General features: G+C 40.2%; 1 non-coding gene across 1 annotated transcript; it reads right to left on the bottom strand.

Annotated features, from left to right (window-relative positions):
- Window positions 1-1,463: 1,463 nt before the first annotated feature.
- On the bottom strand, window positions 1,464-1,604 carry LOC123458071. Its single transcript, XR_006635377.1, has one exon. It is a non-coding gene; the product is annotated as a U4 spliceosomal RNA (small nuclear RNA).
- Window positions 1,605-10,991: the final 9,387 nt, after the last annotated feature.

The following is a 10,991-nucleotide window of genomic DNA, read 5'->3' on the forward strand; positions in this document are numbered from 1 at the left end:
ACTATATAGTCTCAGGGTGGTCTCGAATTCATGGTGATCCTCCTACCTCTGCCTCCCAAGTGTTAGAATTAAAGACATGTGCCACCAAGCCCAGCTTATTTTTATTTATTCATTTGAGAGATTGAGAAAGAGAGACAGAAGGGGGGCAGAGAAAATGGGCATGTCAAAGCCTCCATCCACTGCAAATGTACTCCAGACGCATGCACCATCCTATGCTTCTGGCTTATGTGGGTCCTAGGGAATCTAACCAGGGTCCTTTGGCTTTGCAGGCAAACACCTTAACTGCTAAGCCATCTTTCCAGCCTGATAACCAACATTTTTTTGTTGTTGTTGTTCATTTTTATTTATTGAGAGTGACAGAGAGAGAGAGAGAGAGAGAGAGAGAGGGAGAGAGGTAGAGAGAGAGAATGGGCACGCCAGGGCTTCTAGCCACTACAAACGAACTCCAGATGCATGCACCCCCTTGTGCATCTGGCTAACGTGGGTCCTGGGGAATCGAGCCTCGAACCGGGGTCCTTAGGCTTCACAGACAAGCGCTTAACCGCTAAGCCATCTCTCCAGCCCGATAACCAACATTTTAAGAGGAGAGATTTTCCCTCATGGTTTCAGAGGATTCAGTGTATGGTGAGGTTGCTTCATTGTTTGGGGGCTATAAAACCAGACCGGGGGGGAATGCCACAGACAATGGAGAGGAAAAAATGATTAGCAGAGGTGGCTCAGAAACAAAGATAATATGTTTGGCAGAGCTGAGAAACATAGTAGAGGGAGATGTGAGCTTAAAGTATGTGGTGAGACCCAGGCCATTTCCTGTTTGTCTTTTTCTTCCAAGTGACCATGAGTCAGCTCTACTATAAAATCATAAATTTGCCTCCCTTATCACCTCACTAAAATGCTTTTGCTCTTGTCTGGAACCCAACCAATCACATGAGCCGCTCTTGAACTCTGGTCCCTAGCAAAGAGTCTATCCCTTTAGCTAAGAGCAAAAGCTTAGGAAGACAAGAGCCTGCTTCTGACTCCTGGATGTGCTACTGATGAGCTGAATGTTGTGAACAAGTTTGTAGCATCCCTGTCCAATCACTCACGGCAAATAGGGGAAGAGATGGCACCTGGCCCATGGGGCTGAGTGAGAACTCAGTGACATGGTGACCTCTGGGACCTCAAGTTTACATCTCAGACTCCTGCTTCTGCGCACACTCAGGAGCTGTCAGTGACTGATGTGATTATGATGATGTCTAGTTAGTTATGAGGAATTCAAAGTCCCTTAATTCCATCTTCACAGATTTCCTCCAGCTTTTATTTTAATAGTAAGAGGATCTTTCTGTATTTCTTTCTACTTGCTGCCTTGAGAGATTTTGTTGACAGCCATCCATTTTTATTTATGCCTAGGGCTTTACTTTTGTCTTTACCTCATTGTCAAATTCCTGTAATTATGAGTTCAAGTCCAGATTTTTTTTTTTTCTCAGTCTCCGTAGAGACTGTCAAAAATTCCCAGTGCCGACTATATTGCAAGTCGTCACAGCGGGGTATTGGAAAAAGTTTTCACTTAGCAATAATTGCGCCTTGGATAAACCTCATTGGCTACGATATTGCCACTGCGCAAAGCTAAGGTCCAGATTTTATATTCCCCAAAGCCCCTTCTGAATGGTACATATGGGAGACTATGTTCCTTGTCCCCTCCCTGGAAGTAATCATAAAAAGAGACTTGGGTAATCTTCATGTGCTTCCTGAAGTAGGTCCTGTTTTTTGTTTTCCTGAGACTTTCATTCCTATAAAGGTTTGTCTTCAACATCATTTTTAAAAAATTTTTTACCTGAGTGATGTCACATTTGGAAGAGCCTATTTGAAAACCTTACCAGACAATGGTTTTGTATATTTTGTTCAAGTTTGTGTATTGTTGGTAAAAAGCCCTTGGCCATGAATTAAAATTCAATACAGATAAGACAGACAGACTACTCATTAGAAAGTGGGGTAAATTCGTCCAAAGGTCATACAATGACTTAGTGTCCAAGTCAAGTTTCAAGTGCATGAATTCAAAATTAGTGCTATGGGAAGCCTGCTGTTCTAGTCTACTTAACACAGGCAATCACGGCTGAAAGAAAAGATTAAAGATGGATGTTCAGTTGAAAACTCTGCCACTTATTGACTAGTACCATAAGCAAAGCAGTAAAATTTCTAACTCAGTATTTTCTTCTATAAAGTAATAATTCCTACCAAATAGAATTGTGATGTGAATGAAATGCCTTCATATGAGGCTTAAGTAATATTATATGCATGATGCATTTATTATACTGTTGTCATATGCAGTTCAAGTGTTAATAACAATAATAATACCAATAGCTATCTATAATTATTACCAGTGCCCATAGAGGCTCCCTAGAAGTATAATGCATTAGGAGTGTTGTGCAGCTTGGATTGAAATTCCCACTCTGTCACTCAGCAACTAAAAGATGGCTGGCAAGTAGCATGGTTTCCTTTTTCTTTCTTTCAGACTCCTCTCAAGTCACAGTTTTTAAATTACCCTCTGATCTCCCTTACATTCTTTAAAAGTAAATGCTAGTTAAGTAGGTACTAATATTAAGCCCTCAGCTCAGACTGAGTCTTCTTTGATATGGTTGCTAAATGAGGTTGTTTTATTGTGGGTAGCAAAAGAGTGAAATCTAGCTCTGTTAAGCATTTGAAATCAACAAAAGAGAATTTGCAGGTGCATTTCCATTGTCAGAAACAATGGGGAAGGAGAAGAACATTAACACTACTCCTTTAATAGATATCTTCCAAAAAGCTGACAGAGGTGACTTGTTATTAACATTTCTAGTATTGTTTCTGCAGAGGGCTTGCCTGACCCTCTGTGTCTCCTCTGGGGCACACTATGGGCTTAAGTTCACCCCAGCTCATGGTCTTCCATTATTGCTAGTGGGAAGAACTGACTGGGGTGTGTGAACCAGTGTTTGATTATTCCCTTTTTTAAGAAACTATCTCCCACAGTCATATTAGGTGCCATGTTCTCCCATGAGGGGGGGCTGGAAGGGGTCATCTTCTAGTTGCTTTTTTTTTTTTTAATCAATAACTAGGTAGAGAAATTGCTTCTGTAAATACTCTTTTTTTTCTTTTTTCAGCATGGTAAAACAAATGGCTGTGGGTCTGGAGGCATACGTTACTGACTTCATGTAAATTGAACTGGGGGCGATGCTGTTTGTACAGCTGGTTTTGTACAGTGGCTACTCCTCTGCTCCTTGCCCACCACGTAAGGTGAACTCCAAGTCAACCAGCCCCAAGTCCTTATTAGGAACAGTATGTCTTTTCTAACCCTCTTGGTTTTAAACACGTGTAAGCAGAATGAAAACAGAAATGGTCAGTGAGATTGAGTTGGGGAAAAAAAAAAAAAGTCAATGATTCTAGACTTGGAACACCAAAGTTCAAACACTGAATACAATTAGAGAACTGAGAACTAATCACCAGGCCCTCTGAGTTCATTCATTCCCTTTCATTCATTAATTCAAGCAATATTTGTTGAACCAGGCATCCTTTCATATACTAGGGATAGGATAGTGAATGAGAAGCGACAAGGCCTTTGCTTTTTAGTTCATCTGTGAAAGTGGGACAAGTCCAAGAGAATACAATCAATAAATATATAATCAGTGTTGTAAAACATGCTCCAAAAATGTTAAACCATCTGGTGGGTGAAAATGACATTGACTGTGACTTCAGATAAAGTGACCAGCTCAGTGTTCTCAGCTGGGAGGCATCAGAACTGAGACCTCAAGGTAATGAAGACTCAGACCCTTGGAGAGCTGCTGAAGCCAGCATCATGGCAGGAGTTAACAGCAGGTGCCTTGGAGTGAGGAAGCTATGCATGAGAAGTGGAGGAGCATAAAATATCATGATACTGATCTTTGGGGAGAAGTTTTGAGCTCATAAGCAAGGATTAGTATAAGTAGACATTTGTAGGCTCAGCTCAGCTGGCTGAAGTAGTTGTACCAGAGATTCTCAAGCATAGTTGTGCATCAAACCAACTAGAGACCACTGAAAATACCCCAGGTACCTCCACGAGGATTCTGACTTAATTGGTCTTGGGTAGGGGGTGGTCATGGGTATATTAAATATCTCAGGAATTCCAATGTGCAACCAAAATTGAGACGTACTGAAATAGATGAAAATTAACTGACATTTTGACACAGGCAAGTAACCACAATCTTTAGAAATACCTCCTAAGTTTCAAACATTTTAATGATATTTTGCAGATTTAAAAATATTTCTCTAGTTCACCCTCTTTTAAATTGAGAATTTTATTCTGTGAATAAACTAATCTATAACTAATCATACTAATCATATAACCATTGGGTTATATTTTTATGTTCCCTCTTCCTCATCTCCATTCTACTGATTGTCCTTCTTAGAAGAGTTACAAGTATTCACTGTGGGATCATGACTTCTCAAATGCTTATAGCAGGACAAAGAAAATCAGTAAATAAAGCAGAACAAAAATAAAGCATATTGGAAGTGGAAAAACAAAACCAGGTTAGTGAATGCAGGACAAGAACAAACAGTTCATTCTGCTTTGGTGCATTTTGAATATTACTATATTCAGAGTCTGTCTCTATGACCCTCACACTGGATGACAGGCTCACTATTGAAGCCACACTCTTGCTCATTCACCAATTCCTCCGGGGTTTCACCTGAGCCCTAGCTGATGTGTGGGTGATGGTTTTTCTCCTTGAACTAGCTGCCTCCTGAAAAAGCAAGACAGATTATCCAAAGAATACTGAAGTCAGAATAGGTTCAATGGGATAAGAATTATTAGAGAGATTTTGTTGGGTGTAACCTCTTTTTTTTTTGGCTAAGGACTAGTGGGAGCTTCTTGTTGGAATGTATGCTTTTGTCCTCCACGGGATTCTGACTTGGTTCTCAGTTCTAGTTAAGGGTCCTTTCCATTGAGCAGATATCTTAATCAGAGAGCCATTGGTTATATACCTGGGCTAACTGCCACTATTGCACAGGCTTGTTCATCCTGTCAGGCTGGTTGCTTTTGTATAGCAACCTATAGAACCTGCTGAGAGCACAATACTAAAGCAGACTTAAAACATACCCACCATGGCTTATGAAATTTTGTGTCAGAAAGATTTTAAGAGCTACAGAGTGGAAGGGGATGTCCAGAGGAACTCCTCACCTCTTACAATGAATGACTAATACTTTCACATCTCATAACCCATAAGCCAAGGGGGAATACCAGCCACTGAGAAAGGCCTTCAGAAAAATGGGGGCAGGGAGGAGGGAAATGATACTACTAACATATGATGTGTTCATACAACTTTCTACTTAATAAGAAATAAAAATAAAATTAATTCACAGAAAACTTGGCATTATAAAATGGCATGATATAATTTGAATGAAACTGATAGTTTCCATTCAAATCTCAAATGTGGAGCCTAAGTATGTATGATTGGACTTCTATGTGGGTAGGAATAAAACTCAATAGCAGAGGCCAGTAAGCTGGAAAGGAGATATAAAGGGAATAGAAAGTGAGGGAGGGGGGCTTAATAGGACAATATTGTATGTATGTAAGTAGAAGAGCAAATTAATGGTGGGGGGGGAGGTGAAAAGCCTAAGTGAGGTCAGGAGAAGAGATTGAGTAAAGGAAAGGTTGAGGGAAGGCTAATCAAAATCTAAGATGATATAAATGAGTCATAAGGAAACCAACTTTTTTGGACAATGGAACACTCAGAAACCATATATTGTTACTAGAAAAATTTCAGTGCCAAGGATGAGATACCTCCAGTGAGTTGTTGGCCAGGGAGGTCCCTGATGCCTCCAAAGCATTATAGGCCATTGCCGAGGCCCTTGGTTTCCCACCAGGAATAGATGGTAAGACCCTATTGCTGAAGACTCCACATATTTGAGCTGCAAGGCCACTGAGAAATCCTGCTGGAGCTGAGTTGAAAACCTCTTCCATGTAGACCTTCTGACAGAAAGCTGGAAAAATCTATGCTGCAAGCAGTTCAATGGGAAAGAGAGAAATCACCAGTGAAAATATTCCACAGTGGACACTGCAAGCCTTATATTTGGCCATCCAGGCCAAATGAGCCAACAGATGCAATAATGTTAAGTCTTCTATAGGGGAAACCAACCACCCTCTAATTTGACTGGAGGCCTGCTCCATGGGTGGGAATACATCCCAGATAATGGAAAACTACAACAGGGGTAGTCATGAGACCTAGGGGTGTAACCTCTGCTGGTGTCTGGCTAAATGTAAACACTATGCTTACCAAACTGCCAAGTAAGTACTTCTCTTAATGTTCATACCCATATATTAATGCTACTCTCACTTTTTGTTAGAGAAGCTGCTCTTTTCAGATGGCAGTGACCTTGGAATGACTCAGAAGACACCATGGTGCTGAGAAGTGACAGAGAGTGCTCAGCACTGAAATATCTCTATCACACCTTCCAAGGCTCAAGGTCTAATGCGGGAGAGGTGGCAGAAAGAATGTAAGAGCCAAAGGAAGGGTACGACTCCTTACAATGTGCTCCTCCAGACACAAAATGGCCTGGATATCAATGACCTCACAGGGACTGACACTACCTACACAAGACCATCATAATAGGAGGAAAAGATCATGACATCAAAATAAAAGAGAAACTGATTGAGAGGGGGAGGAGATGTGATGGAGAGTGGAGTTTCAAAGGGGAAAGTGAGGAAAGGGAGAGAATTAACATGGGATATTGTTGACAATTATGGAAGTTTTCAATAAAAAATTAAAAATCAATAAATGTATCAATATTAATAAGTTAATATATTATATAATCCCTTTATGTTTCAGACATTATACTATTCTGAAAACTGTCTATAGTGAAAAGGCTTGAAAAATATAAAAGGTTAAATATGAAAACCCTTTTTTATACCTAAATTTGGTCCAAGAATAGTTGAGCATGTTACGTTAGGTATGTTGAAGTAGATCCTGAAATGAAGATTATGAACCATTTTGGCACATTAGGAGCATGTTCTTATTTGTCTCAGTCTTCTTTAGTTAACATGTCATTACAAAATTCCCTTTTTAACATATGCTAACATATAGGTCGGATTTCACTTCTACATTCTTAAGTAAGGCCTACCTATAATTTCCTGTTGCACTGAATTGTTGAAACGAAGTGTGGCTTTCCTTAATGCCATTAAAAACATGAAATAACATATTTGTTGTGTGACTCAGTATCCTTTGACTTATTTGCTATTAAGTAACTAAATGCTTAAAAAATATTTTTTTGTTTCTTTTTAAAGAAAATTTTGTGTGTGTATGTGTGTGCACAGATGTGTGCGTGCATGTTCGTGTGTGGGAGTACTTGTGTGTTTGAGCAGATATATGTGAATATATAGGCCACAGGTGGATATTGGATATTTTATTCAATTGCTATCCACCATTTTATTTTATTTTATTTTATTTTATTTTATTTTATTTTATTATTTTATTTTATGAGACAGAGTATCTTACTGAATCTGGAGCTCACAAAATGGGATTGACTTGCCAGCCAGAAAGCTCTGGGGCGTCTGCTGTCTCTGCCTCCTCAGCACTGGGAATACAAGCATGCTGGCACTACCGGCTTCTATCTGGGTGGTGGAATCTGAACTCTGATCCTTATGCTTGCACATCAAGCACTTTGCTTGATTTTTATAGAATGTTTAACCTAAAGTCTCTGATTGAGAAAGAGAAATGATTATCTCACAAAGTTGAAAAATATGGATCAAATACAGTACTATCAATACAATTTGCAAGGCCAAGCCTCTATCAGAGGAGGAAAAATTAATTTGTTTCCCAAGGTCCTACTGTCCCCACCCATGGTGAAGTAGGACATTGTAACCTCTACTCAGGACATGATTGAGTCATGCTGCGTTGCCCAATTATTATTATTATTATTATTATTATTATTATTATTATTATTTACTTATGCATGTGTGCGTGTTGTGGGTGAAGGTGTGTGGAGGGCATCCAATATTCTCCTCTATCAGTCTTCTGCCTTATTTCCTTGAAGCAAGGTCTTTCAGTGAGCCGGGAGCTCACCAAGCCCTGGGGTCACAGGCATATGTGATCAAACCAGAATTTTTACAGTGATTCTGGAACTGAACTCAGGTTTTCATGCTTGTGCAACAAATACTCTTAAACTGCTGGCTCATCTGTACAATCCCATAATCCTGTTCTTGAATCAACTGTGTGGCCAATGATCCTTAATCCTCGAGATCTAAGATTATGCCTGAAAGTAGATGGAAATAGCTTTGACAAATACTCATGGACACTAGAAAGAAGGGGTGGTAAAAACAAAGCTGGTGTTTTTTAAGGCTGATTCTGCATTATATATTTTTATGTTAAACTTTGATATAATATTTGATGATAGAACTATGTGATAAAGCCAAATTATAGAATTTTGTATCAGTTCTGTGTTCAGCACAGCTGATTAGAACACCAGATCCAATGAATCAAGCATCCAGTGGAATCCCCAGTGCAACTCAAAGGGACAGAGGTGGGCACTCAGCACAGATGAGATCGGAAGTCATCCCAAAAAGGTAATAGGGTCTACTTACACAAAGCCAAGTAAATAGGCCTGTACTGGAAGAGCTAATCTCACTTTCCATGTCAGGGAAGGTTATGTGTTAAATTTGATTGATGCATTCCTGGTTGGCTTTACCATTCTCAAATAAGCTATATTTTGGTGTTCACTATTGCCTTTGAAGTTTCTTGATTTACAGGGCCTTTGACTTTTTCTTCTGTCATTATTGGGGACAGGGTCTCACTTGGCCCCAGGCTGACCTGGAACCCACTTAAGACCAGAAATCTCAGCCTTCCATTTGAGATGATTAAGAATGTTGGGCAACACATGCACACACACACACACACACACACACACTTAAGGACTTTGACTTTATTAGATTATCTGTTTGTTTTAATTGCCACTCTTGCATAAATACTCTGTGCTAGTCTTGATTAAATGTGTATATTTCTGAGTTGAATATTAGAATTTGCCAATAATTTGCTCCACCCAGCCTACTTGCACAGGAGGCAAACTCAACACCTAGGGTCACGTCTACTGTTACTCTGAGAGTAATATTGAACTTTGTATCAACTCTAAGTAGATGATGGATTCAAATAAGTGAAAAAAATTCCTAAAATAAATCCTAAATTCCCCCAAATAACTGAAAGCTAAGGAGAAAGCATTGTGTTTAGGAGAGACAGAGAGTAACTATGAAGCTTGAGGTAAAGAGTTTAAAGATTACAGAAGGAGAGCATCTCTGGCTGGAAAGGTTGTTGAGTGATAACAGGCTATAACTATTCCATGTTGTGTTAAATTCCTTGGGGTAATTCCAGAGTGGAGATAAATCCATCGGTGGCAGAGGCTTCATCTGCCAAGGTCAGCAGTGTCTATGGGTCTATTCATAGATGCACACTGAAAGCAACATCTCACCTCTGGGACTGTGAGGGAAAACAAGGCTCAGTCAAGCCAGCATGAATAATAGGCTGTAGAAATAAAACTGTTCTTTTGAGAATAAAGTTCTAAAGAACATGTAAACAAATTTGTGTTCTTCACTTTGGCAAATGCTCTGCTCTGAACAGAAACTTTCCTTTTTTTTTTTTTTTTTTTGCCTGTCTATTTTACTCAAGGTTTTAATATTGTAATGTGTTCCAAAAATGGATTATTAGGAGAGAAAGAAGCATTAAAGAAAAGTCAACTCAATTGTTACTTATTATTTTTTATATCAAAGTGTGGGGGGTGCATATGTGTGGAAGGGTGGGTGCGCGTTCTTGAGAGCGTGAGTGTAGAGTAGAAAGCAGAGGTCAACACTGGGGGCTTTCACAGTCACTATATTCCTTACTTTTTGGAAGTGAGGCTCTTTCCTTTCTTTCTTTCCCTCTCTCTCTCTCTTTTCCTCTTTTTACGGGGGTAGGGTCTCATTCTATCTCTGGTTGGAATTCACTATGTAGTCTCAGGGTAGCCTCAAACTCATGGCAATCCTCTTCTACCTCTGCCTTCCAAGTACTGGAATTAAAGGCATGTGCCACCGTGCCTGGCTGAGACAGGGTCTCTTGAGCACAGATCCTGGCCATTCAGGTAGACCAGCTAGCCAGAGAGCCCCAAGGATTCCCTGCCTACTCCTCCTGCTCTATAATACTAGGGCCACAGACACACACCACCATACTATGCATGTTACATGGGTGCTGGTGATCCAAACTTAGGTTGTCATGCTTGTGTAGCAAGCATTTAATCCACTGAGCCACCTCATCAAGACCCTTTTATTTCTGGAAGCAATTTTATTGTGGTTCTTAGGAAATCTTGTTAACCTTTTTATTATTATTACTACTACTAATAATATTAATATTATTGATATTAATATTATTATTGATATTATTATTATTATTTATTCCTTCTCACTCCCTCTGCCATCTCATCTCTTCTTAAGTTAGGTCAGGACAAAATGGAGTTACAGCAGGAGGGAAACAGAGATAAGGAAGTGGGTCATCCACCTTCCTCAAAACCTGCCCACCCATTATCCTTTCCTTGCCGAACAAAAGCCCCAAGATAGATTTACTGCCCCCATACCTCACCGTTTCACTTCTGGTCTCACCCTGTGGCTAATGTAAAGAACAAAGAAATTCCTTCCCTTCCTCGCCTTCCCCCAACTGAAGAGCCCACTACCTGTAATCCCAAGATGACTGCTCTGCTCTGAGTGTCAGTCCTGGCAGCTCGTGTTTTTCCCTGAATAAAAACTTCTATTTTTGCCTCAGAGTGGTCTCCGTGGTCTGGTTCACTCCTGAACTTTGTATGTGGTGCTGTGACTGAGGTAGAAAGGCCTCTGATTTCCCTCCTTGGTGGCCAGACCTCCTTTTCTCTGACCAGAAGGCTTCGGACCATCTCTGTCTGATATAGGCTCTCATACCCACCACAGTCCGGCCTCACTGTTCTCTTCTCCTCCCTCCTTCTCGGTATGTGTCTCTTTCTCTACGGTTGGCCTGCTC

Source organism: Jaculus jaculus, chromosome 1 (assembly GCF_020740685.1).
Source record: "Jaculus jaculus isolate mJacJac1 chromosome 1, mJacJac1.mat.Y.cur, whole genome shotgun sequence".
Classification (NCBI taxonomy): domain Eukaryota; kingdom Metazoa; phylum Chordata; class Mammalia; order Rodentia; family Dipodidae; genus Jaculus; species Jaculus jaculus.